Source organism: Dasypus novemcinctus, chromosome 17 (assembly GCF_030445035.2).
Source record: "Dasypus novemcinctus isolate mDasNov1 chromosome 17, mDasNov1.1.hap2, whole genome shotgun sequence".
NCBI classification, from domain to species: Eukaryota; Metazoa; Chordata; class Mammalia; order Cingulata; family Dasypodidae; genus Dasypus; species Dasypus novemcinctus.
The window spans coordinates 43,191,183-43,212,427 of record NC_080689.1 but is presented as its reverse complement, the minus strand read 5'-3'; the positions used below and the strand labels follow the sequence as shown (position 1 = coordinate 43,212,427).

The 21,245-nt window shown below is 39.5% G+C and overlaps 1 protein-coding gene across 1 annotated transcript in view; it reads right to left on the bottom strand.

Annotated features, from left to right (window-relative positions):
• ACYP2 (acylphosphatase 2) overlaps positions 1 to 21,245 on the bottom strand; it is a 200,914-nt gene that overhangs the window by 7,614 nt on the left and 172,055 nt on the right. The gene's annotated exons all lie outside the window — the stretch shown is intronic.

The following is a 21,245-nucleotide window of genomic DNA, read 5'->3' as shown; positions in this document are numbered from 1 at the left end:
ATTTCTTTCCCTGCTCTTTTGGTCCCTTTGCACTAAGTACTAATCAGTCATTTCCTGAAAATTTCTCTTGTGCCTGAGCCTGTGTTCCCATGACACACCATGTAGCCACTCACTTCACAGGAGACACTCAGTAACTCTTAGCTACTCTATCAGTTAGGGTGCAGTTAGAGATCATGAAAACCATGTTAGGTATTTTAGAAAGGAATTTAATATAGGGAGTTAGGGGCTTAACAAAATCACTGGAAGGGCTGGAGGAGCAGCTTTAGATTGGGCCTGTTGGAATAATTCCCAAAGCAACTCCGCAGAATTGGCTGCTAAAGTATAAAATGTTAAAACTGTCATTCTCATGAAAGTATAAAATGAACATGTGCCAAAGATTTTACTCAATGCATTAATTAATGAGGAACTCTGTAAGATGGTAAGTCAAATTCAAGGAGAATTTGGAGATACACACACTTAAATGTATGTAAATACACACAATCAGCAATGCTGAGATCAATTTGCTAATAAATTCAAAAATCAATTAAAATTCTATAGAGTAGTACTGTCCAACAGAACTATATGCAAGCCTCATATGTAATTTACAATTTTCTGGATGCCATATTAAAAAGTTAAAATGAAACAGGTGAAATTAATTTTAGTATGTTTTATTTAACCTAATTTATTCAAAATATTATGATGGCAAGCAATATAAATGATAAATTAATAAAACTAATAACATATTTTACATACTTTTCTCATAATGAGTCTTTGAAATCCTGTGTGTATTTTACATTTACAGCACATCTCAATTCATACTAGCCACATAAGTGCTTAATACTCACATGTAGGTAATGGCTCCCATATTAGACAGTGCAGCTACAGGGCAATAAAATATAAATTTGGGGGAAGTGGATGTGGTTCAAGCAATTGGGCTCTCATCTACCATATAGGGGATCCTGGGTTTGGTTCTGGAGCCTCCTGGAGAAGGCGAGTTGGCCCGCAACACAGAGAGCTGGCCTGCGCTGTGAGCTGACGCAACAAAAAAAGACAGAGGAGAGACAATGAGAAACACAACAAACCAGGGAGCTGAGGTGGCTCAAGTGATTGAGTGCTTCTCTCCCAATCTGGAAGGTCCCAGGATCAGTTCCCAGTAACTCCTAAAGAGAAGACAAGCAGACATAGAAGAACATGCAGCAAATGGACACGGAGAGCAGTGAGCGCAGGCAGCAAAGGGGAGAGGATTAAAAAAATATATACATATATAGAGAGAGATAAATTGGGGGTTATCTTTTCTTTAGGGCAAAAGTCAACTTGTATATCTATAAGAAAAAATCATTACATTTTGCATTACATTACATTACAACAGGCAAGAATTAATTGTATTTCTATAGTTTTCTACAAGTAAACATATATCTTACAGAACTGTAAAATAGCCCAGTCAATAGAAAGTCAATCAAAGGAGCACACCTGGATAGAATCAGAAAACCTGAGAATCCACTAGACAATACCCAACCCTCCCTTGAAAAGATACCTGCTAATCTCTGAGCCATTTCCAAATCTTGGTCAATTTCTCCTCATAATCTAATCAAGGGAACATCCGGGAATCCGAGGGCTGCCACTGAAATCGTTGCACTTATGAACACATTTCCCTATCTGTAGTCCAGAGGCATCAGGAAGCTACCACCTGAATTGAGGGCTCCAAAGCCACTTAAGGTTTGCTAGATTTTTACACCAACTAAGTGGATGGCTTGAGATTGCTGTCTCTCTCCCCAACTAACTCAGTTCCAAATTCAAGTTTCACAAAAATACCTATGGTTGATGAAACCTAAATCACACTTGAAGCCCTAGCTACAAGGGAGGCAGAGAAATGAAGCTCCTGGTTCCCCAGAATCTGCAGTAAAGACAGCAGAAGGTTAATAGAGATGCTGAGCAAGCCAATATATAATGACTACCAGTTAACAAGAACTTCACAGAATTCTGTGTCTAGCACTGTAGGATTCAGAGGTAGAAGAAATATTTGTTGCTGGTTTGTATAGTGATATCACTTTTGTAGACCCTCTCACATCTGGAGTTCTTCTCAGTGCTAGAATGGAATTCCAAGGAACACTGGAAGTTTGCAGCAATGTACCCCAGAAAAACATATTCTTAAACTGAACCCATTCCTGTGTGTACGAACCCATTGTAAGGAGGACTTTTTTAAGAGGTTACTTTAATTAAAGGGTGCCCCCGCAATCGGGATTGGTCCTAATCCTATTAATGGAATCCTTATAAGAGAATGAAAGTTGGAGAAAGGAAGAAAGAAAGCCACAAGGGAGCAGCCAGAAGCTGAACAAGGGAGCCTGGAAGAGAAGGTGGAGATGCTGCCCTGGGCCTTGCCATGTGCCAAGCTAAGGACCAGGGATTGCAGCAGCCAGCCCCAGGACTCCAGTCTTTAGGAAGAAAGCATTGCCCTGATGACACCTTGATTTGGACTTTCTTTTGGCCTCAAAACCTTGAGCTAGTAAATTTCCATGGTTTAACCCAAACTTTTCATGGTATTTACTTGGGCAACCCAGGAAACTAAAACAAAACACCAACACTGAGTGTTGGTGGAGGAGGAGCAGAAAAGGGGAACATAGAAGAAAGGACCAGGAAGCAGGGCGGGGTGTGTGTGTGTGTGTGTGTGTGTGTGTGTGATTAAAATGAAAGTGTGGTATTAGTGAAATCAAGGGCACAGTATTTCAAGAAAGAGAACCTCCAGTTTCCAAATGCTACAGAGACCGAAACAAAGTATTTACTTTCTGAAAACCGGGGCTGGATTCCATGTTTAGCAGTGTGGAGGTCTTTGGGACACTTAGCAAGATGAGCTACAGTGAAGCCGTGGGGGTGGAAGCCACATTAGAATGGTTTTCAGAGTGAGGGGGAAGGAAGATATGGAGACAGCAAGAATGGATAAATCTTTTTGAGATATCTGACTGTGAAGGCAAGGAGAGACATGGAGCCACTTTGTATATCTTTAAACTTCTGTTCTTGGCAAGAGAAGACAGCCTAGATTTTGAATTCAGTACCTTCCAATATTTATGAGTCCCTTGTCTCCAAAGAACAATATTTGAGGAGGATTGCTTTAAGAACACACACTCCAGGATGTTCTCCATTTCAGATATGTTAAAATCAACCCCTACATCAAACCACATGAAAAGCAGGTTGGCCAGAGTTGCCTGTATTTGTACCTCTCCCCCTGACCTCCCCACCTCCCTCAGATATGCTCATAAGCAAATTGAGTTTTTGGGGTGATGCCATCAGTTGATAAAGGGCTGCTAGATAGATTAGAGCCAAACTGTGGCCCACCCATAGCAAAAGTTATTTTAGGCATTTTTAAAGCCTTGTTCCTGGCTCCATTTTATGTCCCCACCCTTGTTTTTCATTCTTTTCCACCTTTAATTGCACCTTCTCTTGTTATAAATTTTATATACTCTTACAAGTCACTTTAAATCCTGTTTGGAACAAACCAGGTATGAAAAATAAAACTGGGAGGTTTTTTTATTTTATTTTTAAATTTTAATTTATTTTTTCTTGCTGACATTGTTTTGATTTTGTAATGGAAATTCTAGGGAAGAGGAAGGATTTATTTACAGTTTTGCTGTACAACAAGCTTTACTAGACTCCCTCTCCATTAAACCACGGCAAACAAAGTTCTCCGGTGAGAAACGTGTATCCTGTCGATTACCATGAACTTGGACCAATGATCTCTAGGCACGGCCCCGGGTTCCTGGGAGGTGAGCCGCGTGGGCTGAATGCCCGTCGAAAGCCAGCTCTGCTCCGCGCTCACGCTGCTGCTCTTGGAGAAGGAGCGTCTACCCTCGAGGCTCCCTGGTGCAAACTGAGGCGCAGAGGGGTGAATCCACAGCTTTTCAGAGAAATTCACCAAGTGAATCTGTGACAGTCATTTTGAAAATGCTTTTCAGACATGAATCAAAAGAATATTTAGAAGGCAGAATAGCGAGACAGCTAATGGCACAAGAGCCACACAAAAAAATTGAGATTTGGAAATTTGATAGATGGAACGTCAGAAGTAAAAATTAGATCATAACAAAGAATACTGGATGGTGTTTAAAGGGATTCTCTGTGATGGAACATACTGTATTACATGTTGTTAATCCTGAAGATACATTATACAATATTAGTTATAAATGGGGACTTTTAGAATGCTTTCAAATATTTGATAATAAATCAAAGTAATGATGATGGATACAGCTACATTTCATAGCTAGGGAAACTGCTTATCTCTTGAGCCTACCAGAATTATTTTTAAAAATTATTATTCCTTTTGGATTCTCATTTTCTCCTAGGAGGGTGTTTTATCTTTAAATCCAAATATGTGACTTGTACATAGAAAGGCTGATTATAGGAGGTAAAAATGCCATAGCAATGTTTTCATTCACAAATGGTACATAAATTTTTTTATATTGTAAAACTCTGAATATTTTTTCACAAATTTTAGCCTGTTATGTAAACAGATATTGTCAGAAAATAGCCATTTTCTAGCAAAATATATTCCAGCCCGTTTCTCTTTTACAAAAATAAAGGTCAAAATAAGGAGTGAGAAATAAATATGTCTTCATAATTTAATAATTTTTTTGCAATAGTTGAAAACTAAGTCATTACTAAATCCCAATAAATGTGTTTCTGTCTGTTTTAGTTTCCTAGGCTGCTCATGCAAAAACCATGAAATGCATTGACATAAACAGTGGGAATTTATTAGCTTACAGTTTTGAGGCTAAAAGAAAGTCCAAATCAAGGCAGCATCAAGGCAATGCTTTCTCCCCAAAGACTGTCGTGCTCTGGGGCTGGCTGCCGGTGATCCTACGGTCCTTCCTGTGTCACATGGCAAGGCACATGGCAGCACCTCCTGGGCTTTCCCTTCTCTCCTGGGTTTCATTGCTTTCACCTTCTTGCTTCCTCCGGCTTTCTCTCTCATGTCTGAATTCATTCCTCTTATAGAGGACTCCAGTAATAGGATTAGGACCCATCCTTGTTGGACTTAACACACACCTTGACTGAAGTATCCTCATTTCAAAAGGTCCTACTTATAAAAGGTTCACACCCACACAAATGGATTAAATCTAAGAACATGTTTTTCCGAGGTACATACTGCTTCAATCTACCACACTGTCCAAGCTTTGAAAATTAAATTGAAAATACTGTTGTCATCATAGTTTTCTAAAAATTTAAATAGCATATGTCTGTTGGATGACTTAAAACTGCTGTGCTTTTCATAAAGAAATCTAATATATTAACAGCATGAAGAAACAAACAAATAAAAGGATATAAACAATATGTCCAAGTTGTCTATCTAATGGAAGTGACAAGTACAAGAAGGAGGGATTACAGGCTGAAATGGAGAAAAAAGAAAAAAGATTAAATGGAAGAGTTTGGGAGAGACATGTAATGACCCCTAAGTATCATATCATTTTAATACTGCATTCTAAGGCTCTATTTCCCTGGCATCTGTCATAAAGTGATCAAGGAATGTTTATTCATTAGAATTCAAATGCAATTTAAACTGGCTATATTACACCTCTATCTTTTGGATCAAAAGCTACTTATATAGTAGATGGTTGATCATATTTCATTTTACAAATGATTTTAGATGAGGCTCCTCAAACTAAGTATATAAACCTGAACTTAGCAGACTCTCAATCCTCACATTTGAATAGAATTGAAAGTCTAGAGGGTGCGGATGTGGCTCAAGCGATTAAGCACCCTCTTTCCACATGGAAGGTCCCAGATTCAGCACCTAGTGCATCCTAAAAATCAAAAACACAAACAACAAGCAAACAAAAAAACCAACTCAGGGGAGCCAATGTGGCTCATTGGTTGAGTGCCAGTTTCCCACATACAAGGTCCAGGATTCAATCCCCAGCCCCAGTACAAAAAAATTCTGAGATTTCAAGAGTCAAAACGACAAAGCTAAAGCCAGAAGATGAGTCCTGCTGTGGAAGGAACTGGACTCCTGGAGGTGTGGTCTGAAAAATAGCTTTGGGCCCTGACAATCATCCAGGTGAGGACTCTATGTTTGGGTGTCTCTTCTAATTATACACTGTTCCCTTTATGTCAATGAAAGAAGCACACTTGCTGGCTGCTTCTGGTAGTACCCTATGAAGTATCAATACATCGGTGGACTTGCCCCAAGTCTTCAGTGGTCTATGAAGATTAAGGGAACAAATGCAAGCCAACCAAATTCACAGTTCAATTTAGAAAAGAGAATATTGTGTATTCATCTGTATTTGGCACTGTATTTGGCAAACATATCAGCCATTTTTACAAGAATTTTCCTATTGAGGAAGTGCACTAATTAGACTGAATTACAATCAGATGGTTCTTTCTCCTGTTCTAGGTGATTCTGGCCAAGAGAATATATAATGCTAGCACCTTCTTCCCTAAAAAGCACTGAAGAAATGATAATATGGATCGCTTACATAAAAACTCTATGACACATCTGCTTTTTTTTTTTTAATTAGAGAAGTTGTGGGTTTACAGAAAAATCACACGTAAAATATAGGGTTCCATTTAGCACGCTATTATTAACATCTTGCTTTAGTGTAGTACATTTGTTACAAATGATGAAAGGACACTTTTATAATTGTATCACTAACTGTAGTCCATGGTTTACTTTAGCATTCACTGTATTGTATTGTTGCATGGATTTGAAAAATTTTTTATTGTGGTAACATGTTTTCAACTTAAAATTTCCCTTTTTTAACCTAATTGAAATATATAATTTAGTGCTGCTAATTAAATTCATAATGTTGTGTTACCATCACCACCTACCATTACCAAAACTTTGCCATCTTCCCAAATAGAAACTGTACAATCTAAGCATTAACTCCCAGTTGTTTATCCTCACCCCATTCTCTGGTAATCTATATTCTAGATTTTGACTCTGAGTTTGCTTATTCTAATTATTTCACATCAGGGAGATCATACAATATGTGTCCTTTTGTGTCTGGCTTATTTCACTCAAAATAATGTCTTCAAGGTTAATCCATGTTGTTGCATGTATCAGAATTCCATTTCTTTTTAGGGCTGAATAATATTCCATTGTGTGTATATATCACATTTTGTTTATCCATTCATTGGTTGATGGGCGCTTGGGTTGCTTCCATCTTTTAACAATTGTTAATGCCACTATGAACATTGGTGTGCAAATATCTGTTTTAGTCCTTGCTTTCAGTTCTTCCTAGAAGTTGGATTGCTGGTTCATATTCTATACCTTTCTGAGGAACCGCCAAACTGTCTTCTACAGCGGCTGCCCCATTTTATATGACCAGCAATGAATGAGTGCATCTATTTCTTGACATCATCTCCAAAAATTGTTATTTTCTTTCTTTTTTTTTACATAGGATTTTAAGGGGTGAAATGGTATTTCATTGTGGTGGTCTTATTTGCATTTCCTTGATGACTAATAATGTTGAGAATCTATTCATGTGCTCTCTGGTCATTTGTATATCTTCTTTGGAGAGATGTCCGTTCAAGTCTTTTAGCCATTTAAATTGGGTTGTTTGTATTTTTGTCGTTATGTTGTAGGATTTCTTTATATATTTTGAATATTAAACCCTTATCAGGGATGCAGTTTCTAAATATTTTCTCCCATGTGTATAGCGTAGTTTTAGTTTCATGATAAATTCCTTTGATCCACAAAAGTTTTTTATTTTGATGAGGTCCCATTTATCTATTTTTTCTTTCGTTGCTTGTGCTTTGGATGTAAAGTCTAAGGAACCATTCCTACTCAAGGTGTTGAAGCTGCTTCCCTATGTTTTATTCTAGGAGTTTCATTGTTTGGCTCTTATATTTAGGTCTTCGATTGATTGTGAGTTTATTTTTTATACAGTGTGAGCTAGGGGTCCCCCATCATTCTTTTGCATATGGATATCCAGTTTTTTCAGCACCATTTGTTGAAAAGACTATTCTTTCCCAGTTGAGTAGTCTTTGCCCCCTTATCAAAAATCACTGGTTGTCCATAAATGTAAGAGTTGTTTTCTGAACTTTCAGTTTGATTCCACTGGTCTATTTGTCCATCTTTGTGCCAGTACCATACTGTTTTGATTACTGTGGCTTTAAAATAAGTTTTAGTATTGGAAAGTGTGAGTTCTCCAACATTTTTCTTCTTTTTTCAAGATACCTTTGAACTTTTTTATCCTTCTACATAAATTTGGTGTTTGGCTTTTCCATTTCTGCAAAGAAGATTGTTGGAATTTTGACTGGGTTCCAATCTGTAAAGTGCTTTGGGTAGAATTGACATTATAACAATATTTAGTCTTCTAATATTTGAACATGGAATGTTCTTCATTTATTTAGGTCTTCTTTGATTTCTTTTAGCAATATTTTTAGTTTTGCAAGCACAAACATTTGGTTATATTTATTTCTAGATATTTGATTCTTTTATTTGCTACCATAAGTGGAATTATTCTTGATTTCTCCTTCCAATTGTTTAATTTCCACAGATTTGTGAATCTTCCATTTCTCCCTCTGTTATTGATTTCTAGCTTCATTCCACTGTGGTCAGAAAAGATACATTGTATGATTTCTTCAATATGCAAAAGGAGATAAAGGGAAATACTGAGAAAGAATTAAAGGATATAAGGAAAACAAACAATATGTTCAAGGAGCTGAAAGAAAAATCAGTTTTTAAAAGTCTTTGTCCAGTATGTCCACAGTTTGATCTTTTTCACTGATGTTTTCTGAATTTTTATCTTCTTCCTTTGGACGGGCCATCATTTCCTATTTCTTTGCTTGTCTTTTCATCTTTTGTTGCACACTGTATACTTTTATATTTTAAAATGTTAACTCTGTTCCTGGGATTTCTGTTTCTTGAGTTTGTGTCCAGCTAGTGATATGACAAGAAAGTTTCTTGAGTGCCAGGAGCTAATAAAACCACACAAACATAAGCAAAACCACCTTTCACCATCTTTGCAAAATGGCTCTGTGTTGGCTGGTGCTCTCCTACAGCTTAGCCCTCCTACCTGGAAGGTCAGGCCAAGGCGCATGGAAAGTGCCTGTCTTTTCTGGGACTGTGTCTTGTCCTAGACTTGTGCCTAGTAATGGCTTTAAGAACTCTATTGTTGACAGGAGTTTGAATTTCACCTCTATTTCTCAGGAAACAGATCTTCTCAGTCCCCCTGGTGTTAGAGCAGGTGAGTTTTTGCCCCAGGCCACCTGCCTCACACAGTTTTCATTGTCTGAAGCCGCTTTGCCTGGAGGGCAAATTCTGGGAGGGGAATTTCCCAAGTCAGTAGCTCCCAGCTGGAACAAGGTCAGGGACCTACAAAGGGAGTGGGAGTGCTGGCGAGCCTCACACTGCCCTGGAGAGGGGATGAGGGAGGGATGGGGAAGGGCATCAGGAGCTTCTTCCACAGTTCCCCAAAGCTGTTGTCTTGACTCAGGACCTGCCCAGTAAAAGCAGCCCTTTAACTATACTCCGCAGTGCTGAGGAATACTGTGTTCAAGTCCTCTCTGCTGCCTTGTCCGGGTGGGTTGGAATAATGGCTGTCCACAGAGCTAGGCCCCCAGTGATCTGAAGTCTCTAATCAAAAGCAGTGATGAGCAAACAGGCCCCACTCCTCCCACCCCCAGATCTTGGGGAATTCAGTTTTTATGTCCTTCTCTGGCACCAGCAAGCTGCACCAGGGATTGGACCCTAAGGTACCTGCTGCAAGAGTGGGGTATGGGTTACAGTAACCACCATGGAGAGACAGCAGTTCACTGGTATTTACCCCAACTTACCAGCCTCTTCCTCCAGCTCTTCCCTGGATGCTGCAGTGTCCTTCTGGACTCCAGAATTTTGAAATAGTTGATTCAGACCATTTCTGCCTGTTTAATAGTTGTTCTGGTGGAGGACTGATTCCTGAAGCTTCCTACTCTGCCATCTTCCCACAATTCCCCCATCTCCTGCTTTTTCACTTAAAACATCATTACCTCAGACAGGCTAAGAGACTACAGTATTCTTTACAGTTGTTTTGTTCCTATATTGTGAATACTCCTTGGTCACTGTAGCAGTTTGATATTATTTATAAATTCCAAAAAAAAATATAGATTATGTTTGTAAATTGGTCTGTTCCTCTAGGTATGATACCCTTTGATTGATTTAAATTCAAAGGTTTTAATTTTACTTGATTAAATCAATTTAGGGGTTTTGATATGACCACATCAGTAGGGTGTGACCCAGGGTTGAGTCCCCACCTCCTTGGTGGGCTATATAAATGGACACTCACTCAAGAAGACACATAGAAGAAGATACACACATGAAGAGAGAAACCCCAAAAATATCAGAGGAGAAAACTTTATCAGCTTTGATCTGAGGCCCCAGGAAGAGAAATGAACCATTTGCCTCATCATTTACAATTACCTAGTGAAGAGAACAGAGCAGCTGAATTCAGAGAGAGACAAGCCTTATGCCAGCCTACAGCAGAGATTAGAAAACCCTGGGCCCACAGAGCCTGAAGAGGAAGAAGGAAGGAGAGATCAGGTAGAGGTTGCCTGCCATCTTGCTTCAACACATGGCAACAGACTTTGGTGAGGAAGTAATCTTGAGTTGGACTGTTTAGGCCTCGTAACTGTTAGCTTTTACCCCAAATAAATACCCTTTATAAAAACCAACAGATTTCTGGTACTTAGCATCAGCACCCCTTTGGTGACTAATACAGACACCATAATGATACTGAAAGGCATTCCAGTCTGTGATTGTTTCTATGGTAGAGAAATGGAAAACATTTTGTACTGTATTCACAAAAGACATATTAAGTTGTTTCCTTCAAAAGAGGTGACTTTCTCTGTTTCAACTTTGGAAGGCAACATTTCTGGTATTTTTCCTAGATTAGGAAAGGTAGAGGGAGGGAACCCTTCTACTACTTTCTAACCAGAAGCAATAAGCAACCACAAGAATGTCTCCTTCCACAGAGAATTAGCCAGAGAGGAATAAGTTGAAGGGTTAGAATGTTCTCCAGGGCAATCAAGGGGGCAGCATATAGAGTCAACATGCTGATTAGGAAAATGTCCCCTTTACTATGGCTATTGTACTAACTATCCCCAAACCTAGAGGCTTAAAACAAGTAACACTTATCCTGCTCAGAAGTCTGCAATTTGGGCTTGGCTTGGCAGAGAAATCTTGCCTCTGCTCTACTCCACATCAGCTGGGGTAGCTCAAAGGCTGAGGACTTGAATGACTGGAAGGCTTGATCATTCATAGACTGGCTGTTGATGCTAGGAAGACATAAACAGCTGGGCTGGGCATAGCTGAGGCTCCTCAGATATCTTTCTTCATCCCTATGTGGCTTCTCTGTAGGTGGCTTCGAAGAAGCCAGAATTCTTACATGTTGGTTCAGGGATCCAAAGGCAAGTGACCAAGAGAGAGAGCCAGGCAGAAGCCTAGTTTAATCTAGTCCGGGAAGACACTGTGTCACTTCCACTGAATTCTATTCCTTAGAAGACAGTCACTCAGGCTGCCCTGTATTCAATGGGAGGAGATATAAATCCCAACTTTGGTGAGAGGAGTGTTAAAGAATTTGCAGACATGTTTAAAAATCACCAGGGTAACATACAGAGTTGAAGAATCATAGGAGAAATTTATTTATTCACTCATTCATTCAACAAGTACTTAATGAGCTCTTACCATATATTAAACATTGCTATTTCTTCTCCTTCTAGATTCTGGATGTTCTAGCCTAAGATAATTCACATTTGGAGTGATTTTATGCATTAAGAAGACTGTATTTTATTTTAGGCATGTCATATAGAATTGCTCAAACCAGCACAAAATATCAGATGGTGGCAAATCATCCATTTGGAGAGGAGTGTACTCTGAATAGCAAAGAGGATTTTTACTAAAACTCTTTAAAAACCTGAGAAAATGGAAGTATAAGTCCCCATTTGATCAAAATATATTCTAGAAAAGTTATTAGTTGGTTTACTTCTCAAATATTTCAAGTTGTCCAGTATGTGAAAGGAAGATTGTTTTCTGATAGAGAAAAGATAAAATATGAAATACATATATGAGTGTATTGGTTAGCTTTAGATTCAGTGCAAGGCACAGTAATAGTCCCTTATACAAGGCAGAGGTTTATTTCTCTATTATGTAAAGGAAACCTAGAGTTGAGTAGTCCAGAACTAGTGTGATAATTCTATGACCCTCAGAGACCTGACTTCTTTCCTGCTCACCACTCAGCTGTCTCTAGACATCCTAATTCTCCTAGGAATTCATCCTAATTCTCATCCTCATTACCCAAGATGGACACCAGAGCTCCAACCATCACATCTGTATTCCAGGCAGCAGGATGGAAAGAGGGCAAAGAAGAGGGAATGGATATATGATTTCAGTATTTTAAGAAGGTTTTCTAGAAACTGCCACACAATATTTCTGATTGTATCTATTACTCAACTACAAAAGAGGCTGGCAAATATAATCAATGTAGTCTTTATCCTGAGTGGCTTTGTGTCCAGTAGAAATCACTAATATTACATTAGAAAAGGGAAGATGGTTAGTGGAGGGCAGCCAGATATCCCTGCCATGGAGCAGAAATCAAGGGTTTTGTTTTTTACATGACTTTAGATACCCAAGTGGAGATATCAAGTAAACAATAGGGTGTATGAGCCTGGAATTTAGGGAAGAGAGCGAGACTGGGATTATAAATTAGGAATCCATTGGCCTATGGATGATATTTTAAACTGCAGGGGCTAGATGGCATCACTTGGTAAAAGAGGGGCAGTATTACGGAAAAGAAAAGCATTCAGCAAAGGTAGCAGCCAATGGAATGGAGTAAGATGATGTAGCAAGTGAGGCAGAAGGAAAACCAAGAGATGGTTGCATCCTAGAAGCCTGGTAGGGGAAGTGTTTCAAGAAGGAAGTCTCCACAGTCCCACATGCAACTATCTGAGTAACACAAGGCCTGAGAACTGATTGCTGGACTTGTCGGATGGAGGTCAAGGAGATCCGAGTGACCGTGGTTCCAGTGGAGAGGCGGGAAGGAAAGTCTGCTGGGAGGGAGGTTAAAACACCACCACCACCAAAACAAACAAACAAAAAACCCCAAAACAGGAGGGTGAGAAAGTCGGAACAGTCATGCTAGACAGCTTTAACAAGAAGGTGTGCTGTGAAGGTGGACCGAGAAAGGGAAGGTGGACCGAGAAAGGGAAGGTGAACTGAGAAAGGGGGCGTAGCTGGTGAGGAACGTGGGAGCTAGAGAAAGCCTTCTGAAAAAATGGTGTAGACATTAGGACACGTTTGTATGCTCATGGGGACGGTCTAATAGAAAAGGAAGAGGTGAGGATATGGAGGAGAACGTAACTGCAATAGATAAGAGCTAAGAATGAGAGCGGCCAAGGAAAAGAACGTGAACAGATTCTGGCAGTGGAATCAAGCGTAGCAAATACTCAAAAGACAGGTAGATTTCATCTTGAGGGCCAACTGGGATTGACTGGTGGTGGCTGCCCGGGTTGTGCTGGGGTGATCCGTGAAGGCTTCTCCAGGCTCAGTGGGAGAGACTGCAGTGATCCTGATGGGCTCCCAATATTCTGACCCAAATTGCTTATGTAGCCCCGCTTTAGCATCTAATGATAAACTTTGTTTTTCTCAAAATTTGGGTCAAACTGAAAGAACGGCTATACTTTTTTTCAGTTAATTATTTGAAGAGGATTTCATTTTATCCAATAGATAAATAGGAGGGTACTTTATCATTTTAAATGTCTCTCAAGTATTGAATTCGATGAGTAGACCCCCTGGCACTTAACTTCCTATTGTTGGAAATTAGAGTTGTTCCAATTATAAATATATACTTAAATATTTACCTGTAGCACTCCCCCTAATACATTACTTGGATCTTATGACTTGCAAGGCACTCTGAAGTAGTTGTTTCAAATCATGGGCTGTTAAACCAGACCTCTGGCATACAAATGACCTCTACTCCACTTCCTTGCCGTGTAGCCTCGGGCAAGTACTTAATCTATGTCTCAGTATCTCCATTGGAAAATGAGATTAATGATAATTGCAAGGTTGTAGAGAAGTGAAAAGTGGTTCATACATTTAAATCACTAAATACCACACCTGGGACATAGATAGCATGCAATAAAGGTTGTTTGTGTAACTGAAGGAGGCTCCAGGTCCATCCATCTCTATTCTCAGTGTGCAGCTCAGGGGCTCATTGAGGGCTAGTTGTACAAAATCTTTGGCAACAATATTAAAAAGTTATAATCCTAGTCACAGAGATAAAGCTAAATTGTAAGTATCTAATCAGAATCTTGAGCCAAGATAAATAGACCAACCAGAAGACTGGTGTTAGAGGTTTGCAATAATTAACAAACTGTAGTTCAATTTTCAGTTTTCCCTGATATTCACTGGGGAAAGGCTAACCCCATCCCCCTATAAGCCTATGCGTCCAAGTGCATGGCACTTCCCCCACAGGATAAGAGGGAGATAAAATTCCTATAAAACAAAGAAATCTGCTCCTGCAGCATTCCAAGAAACCATAACTCCATAACCCACTATCTTCTAGTTACTGTCAGGGAAAGTTTTCACCTCTAGCGCTTCCCATTGGCCCCTGCACTTCACTCGGACCCTCAACCCCCTCCCACCAACTATCATTTCCCTGCCTAGGAAAGTTCTGTATAAATCCAAATCCCTCTCCTTCCAAGGGTGGGCTGAAGTCTCTCTTCAGACCCCCATGCTAGTGGGGGGGCTGAAGTCTGTTCTTCAGACTCCCTCCATTAGGAGAGCTTCTCAATAAATCTTTCTTTGTCTATAGTCATTTCAGTCTCTGTGTCCGTCCCAGTAAGCGCCATGTTTTCTCCAACAGTTGGTATATAATAATCACTTGGATAAACCTCATTTTGAGTCATTCATTTGGTAGAAGGAAAGAAACAAAGGTTATCCTAAATCACTGAATTGAAAACACCACTGGGAAAAATATTTTTTTTAAAAGATTTCAAACCAGGCATGGTTCCATTATTTCACAGTGCTGCCATCTTAAATTTGTGGATGTTTGTTAGAAATAATCATGTTTTTACTCCTTCAGTTATTCACTGTGGTAGTTTGAGACTGTAGGTACCCCCAGAAGATTATGTTCTTAAAGTTGGTCCATTCCTGTGAGAGTGAACCTATTGTGGGTGGGAACTTTTGATTAGGCTACTTCCTTTTGATTAGATTACCCAGGGTGGGGCTTAATCCACTTACTGGAGTCCTTTGTAAACAGGCTGAATATGAAGAGACAGACAGAAGCACACAGAAGCACAGGAAGAAGGCCACAGGACCGGAGAGAAGCCAGAGGAAGCCAGAAGCTGAAAGCAATGGAATCCAGACGAGAAGGGAGAGATCAGCAGATGCTGCCATGTGCCTGGCCACGTGAGAGAGGAGTCCCGACCTCCAGCAGCTGGTCTTCAGGTAGAAAGCATTGCCTGATGATGCTTTGATTTGGACATTGTTTTCAGCCTCCTGAAACTGTAAGCTTACAACCTAATAAATCCCCATTGTGAAAGCCAAGCCATTTCTGGTATATTGCTTTCTGCAGCTTTCAGCAAACTAAAACCTTAATTAAAATGGTAATACCTGCTCATTGTAAAAATTCAAACAGGTTGTAAGTACAGGAAGCAAAAAGTGAAAGCTTCCCCTGACCACCGCCCAGCCCCACTCCTAGAGGTGGCCGCTTTTTGAGATGGGTTCTTTCATACTTTTCCTGTGCATATGAAAATACAAGTACACATGGAGCTACATGCCAGTACATACACGCAAAAAATCATCATTTAAAAAGCATAAGTCACAAAATGCTGCTATACTTTAAAAACAACAACAACACAAACTTCTAAGCCATTTCCATCAGAAAAGATTGCCACCTGTCTGATATTTATCCACTAAATCCTCACTGGCTCAGTGTAGTCCGTTAATCACTCAAAAGCAAGTCAAATGTTTTGTTTTGTTAATAAGGAAGTGAGTAAGAATTTGTTTAGTGCTTTTTCTTAAACATTCATAGGAATATGTAGGACAAAATACCTGACTTGCACTAAGACCAAATCAGGCAGAATTGTGCTCCAGCTCTGAATTAATTCATAGTACTCCAGGATCTTGAAAGTTGGCCACAAACAGGGCCATCTGCTCCCAGCAGAGTAAAATAAAGGCAGCAGTAGGACTAGGAACCAAAGGGAAATTGGGGGAGAGAGTTGGGAATCACCTGAAATGTCAATGCTGAGTTTTATTATACTTTCCCATGATCTCTGATGGTAGAATTTGCAGGTCATTCTTCATCGTTAAGTCAACCCAACACCAACCTATATAGGAGTGTAACTCTTCTTGGGATTCACAGTTATATTCTTTGAAGGATTTGGGGAACTTGTATATGCTTCTGTTGTTCTTATATAAGAGATTTTGATTTACTATTTAAGTCAAATATTTGAGGCAAAAATATTCAAATTAACCTAAATTTCATTTCCAAGAGAACCAGGGTCTCCTGGGTAATATATTATGAATAAAAAACACATACAATGAATTGCAACAGTCACTTAAGATCCTTTGTGGAAGGAGGTGGGATATAAATAAGTAAATTATAAATTGGAAGAATGAATATAAACAATAATGAAATGTGCATAATTGCTTTGCCTGTGTTAGTTATAACTCATTCATTTTAAAGAAGAAAGTAATTACCTGGTAGAATATAATTACTATTTTTATAGCCTTGTTTTGTTCAAACAGATTTAACTGGATTTCTGTGGTAGAAAAAAACTGGAACTTGGTAAAGCTTTCTCCGTAACCATCTAGGTTCTCTGTTACTACTATCTATATATAACCCCTTTCTTAGAAAATAGTCCCACAGTCAAGATCTTTTTCTCGGTTTTCTCACCAGGAATTGTAGAACTCTCATTTTCAAGAACACTGTAATGATTTTGGCTTTTTAATATTATGTTATAATACTAGCACCTAGAATTAGCTTCCACTTCACAATAAATTGAACACGTGGGCTTCACCAAACTCTGGCTCCAGCAATTTCTGTCACGTAATGTTTTTGCTACTCTCCTTCCAAGGATGTGAGTGGGGAGTCTTACCCAACTGAAGTGTGGTTTCCCCCTTCCCCAAATGTCAGCAGCCCATTCTTACCTTTCCTAGATACTATGCAGACTAATAACTTGCATCTATTGCCTATTGACCAAGACATTTGTATCCCCAAAACATCCACTGACAGTGATCTGAACATGTGCACTGTGGTAGCATCATTGATGTACCTTTGATGATCTGAATTGAATAGATAACAAGAAATTATCTGGCATCCAAAGCATCAGGAAAAGGCAATGGGGCCCTGATTCCTGAGCTGCCACAATAAGATTAAACATAACTGGATTCTAATACTAAGCCATCAAGATTGGAACTAAGCAGGTATTGAATCATGGTAATAAACTGGAGTTGGTATATTAGAGAGAGTAAATCTACTTTTGAATAGTACTTTGCTATTTTCAAGATGTTTAAAATTACGTTATTTCATTTAATCCTCCAATATCTTTCTGAGGAAGGGATTACTATTTCCATTTTACAGGTGAGGAGACCAAGGCTCATAGAGGTAAATACTTCTTGTTGATGTCCCCTTTTCCACCTGGCTTCTGCACACCTTCCCTTCGTAGACTGACACCTGGTGGAATCTCCTTCAAATAATTCATAAATCAATTATGCTAACCACTCAATGGAAAATAAATTCACTTTCCAGTTACCATCTCATTTTTTCCCTTTCTCTCAATCAAGCCTTTTAAGAGTAAAATCTATCCACTGTCTCTTCTCTACCTCTTGCTCACTCTTCAACCCCTTGACCTTGGCTTCCAAGCCCACCCTTTCACTAAAACTGCCCTCAAGAAGGTTATCAGATAAATCCAACATATAATTTTTTTTTACCCATATCTCACTTAATATCTCTCCTTCTTCACCACCTTTTTGCTTTCCTCCTGCATCTCTAGTGATCCTTCACGATGGGAGCTCCTCTTATTTTGCTCAACTCTTCTTTTTGGTGATCTACAGCCTTTAATCCCTTGTTCTCTTTTAATCTCTATTTGTTCTCAGAATGGTCTCATCTAAACTGAGATTTACCACAAAAGCTCTAGGTTCATATGTGCAGCTGCCTATTTGGTCTATTACCCATCTCCACCTCCACTTCCACCTCCACCCTCCCACACCTTTGTCTACCCACATTTCCCTTACCCAAGTATTCCTCCTACATTCTGAAACTGAAATATAAAGAGTCTTTATAGACTCTCAGCCGTCCTTGCACAGCCAATCAGCCATGATATCTCATTGATTTGAATAATCTTTCATATCTGTCTCCTCTTCATTCTCATTATTTCTGACTTTTATCAGGCTCTTGTCTATTTGCCAGGAATATGGGTTGAGATTGGCTCTGAGGCTTGGGGACCATTACTTATTGGGTGGAGTGAAAACATTTGAGATTTATGTCCTACCTATTGCAGTTTGTAGTTCCAGATATCTCTTGCTGAGTCTCGGTAAGAGGTCTTAGTCAGGAATGATGGAAAATTACAAACCAAAATTTTTCATCTTGTCTTTACAATAGTTAAAGTTTATCTTAAAATAGCTAGAGCAAAAGATGATGTTGGCAAATGAAAACAGCAAAGAGTATTTTGCAAACAGTTATTGGATACTTATTCTGTAATCTATGCTAGGCATCTGGGGCTATAAAGATGAATATGACCTGACCCCTGCCCTCAAGGACCTCAAAGTCTAGTGGGAAAGACAAATGATTATAAATCAACATGTTAAATGTGATATGAAGGTATGTGTGAAGTGTTATGTGAGTACAAGCGAGAGTTCCCAACCATGTATTTATTCTGTCCTCATTCCAGTAAACATGTTGGTGAGGAAGAAGGAGTGACACTCTGCCACGGGGGTAGAGTAGGGCTTCTGAAGATTGAGAAAATGCATCTCTTGGAGAAACCTTCAGGGACTGTAAGCTCGGCCTCCTGATAATTCTGGCAGAATTATCCCAAACTAGTTACAACTTCAATGATTTCAATCTCACATCTCAAAGATGAAAAGAATGTTGGCACACTGTTTCTATAAGTTCATGGGCTGTAGTTTGCCAACCCCTGGTCTAAATGATCTCCAAGACACCTTCTAGCTTTACCATTCCATAGGTCTATGAAACAGAAGTTCTTAAATACACCATATACTTTTGTTTTGGTTGTTTAGTTCAGTAAGTTTAAACATGGTATTAAAAACAAGATGGAGGGGGCGGTTATCCATCATGTGTGAATTATCTTCTCTTTGTTCCATGACCACAAACCATACCACAGCCTTCAACCAATCCATGATCCCACATGGAGCCAGATAAAGCCATGTGCCTGGATCCATCTTTCCTTGTTTCTAAAGCACATAACCCCAACACAGGCTCCCCTAATAATGGTACAGGAGCAGCCTCTTCACAAATGTGTCAACATTATTTACTTAATTTTTTTATTTTTTAAGATTTACTTATTTATTTATTCCACCCCACCACCTAGTTGTCTGTTCTCTGCTGCGTGTTCTTCTTTTTTGTCCGCTTCTGTTGTTGTCAGCAGCACGGGAATCTGTGTCTCTTTTTGTTGCGTTATCTTGCTGCGTCAACTCTCCGTGTATGTGGTGCCATTCCTGGGCAGGTTGCACTTTCTTTTGCGCTGGGCGGCTCTCCTTACAGAGCACACTCCTTGCACGTGGGGCTCCCATACACAGGGGACAACCCTGCGTGGCATGGTACTCCTCGCGCGCATCAGCTCTGCGCATGGGCCAGCTCCACATGGGTCAAGGAGGCCCGGGGTTTGAACCGCAGACCTCCCATGTGGTAGACAGACACCATATCCACTGGGCCAAGTACGCTTTCCTATTTAGTTTACTTTAAAGGAGTAAATTATTTTCAGGGAAAGTTGCCAATAAAATTTCTAGCACTGGGAATCTATCGGTAAACAGAAATTTCTCTTTAAGAAATAATTTAATAAAGCAAATTGATTTTTATGGTTACTAAATATAGTAAAAGCATACTAAAAGAATGGTACAAAAGCAAGCTGTACATATAAGCTAAAGCAGAGTCAGCAAACAACATGGCACTGATGCTAACACTCCTCCCTTCTTTTCCTATGGTAGGCATTGCTAATCAATCTTAGCACTTTTCCCAACAGAATATGACTCACAATTATTCCAAAAACATTGAAAAAGGAAGCCACCCCAAGCCCTACATTGACTGGCATTATTGTATGGCAACAAAAGTTATTATGCCTTAATTTTCCTATCATTTTCTATCCCCACCATCAAGTCCCTCTTGTTATATATATGCCATCGGTTGCAGCAGCTATAAAATTCAATGATACAAAATGAAGATAGTGTAAATTTCATACACTATGAAATACACTAGTTCACAAAAAAGTAAAAACCTTTCATAGAGAAAAACTTGCATTTTTAATTAAAAGTCTTAAAATATGCATACTAGTTGGGTATTTGGAAATTTGTTGTATTTTTCTCCCTGCTTTTGGGTAAGTTTTAAATTTTCTATAATGAAAAGTTTTAAAAGTATCTGATGAAGATAAAAATATCATGGTAGGGAAGCGGACTTGGCCCAATGGATGGGGTGCCGCCTGCCACATGGGGGGTCCACGGTTCAGGCCCCGGGCCTCCTTGACCCTTGTGGGTCTGGCCCGCCGTGCGCGGTGCTGGTGCACAGCAGGGAGTGCTGTGCCACACAGGGGTGTCCCCCGCATAGGGGAGCCCCATGTGCAGGGAGTGCCCCTCATAGGGGGAGCCACCCAGCACGAAAGAAGGTGCAGCCTGCCTAGGAGTGGCACCGCACACACAGAGAGCTGACGCAACAAGATGATGCAACAAAAAGAAACACAGATTCCCAGTGCTGCTGATAAGGGATAGAAGCGGTCACAGAAGAACACACAGCCAATGGACACAGAGAGCAGACAACTGAGGGGGAGGGAGTGTGGAAGGGGAGAGAAATAAATTAAAAAAATATATCATGGTAGTTGGTAAATGAGGTAGCATCACATAAACAAATAAAATTTAAATTAAGCAATAATACAGAACTAAAATAATTCAATGTTTCCTTATTGTAAAGAGCTCTGTGCCTGTGAAGTATCTAGCATATGAAGTGATAAAAGAAATATCATTATTTAAATAATTTTATTTATTTTTTAATATGGATTCTAATGGATTTATATATAGATACTTGTAAATGCATAAAATATTCCTCGAAGAATATGGAAATTACTAAAAGTGCTTG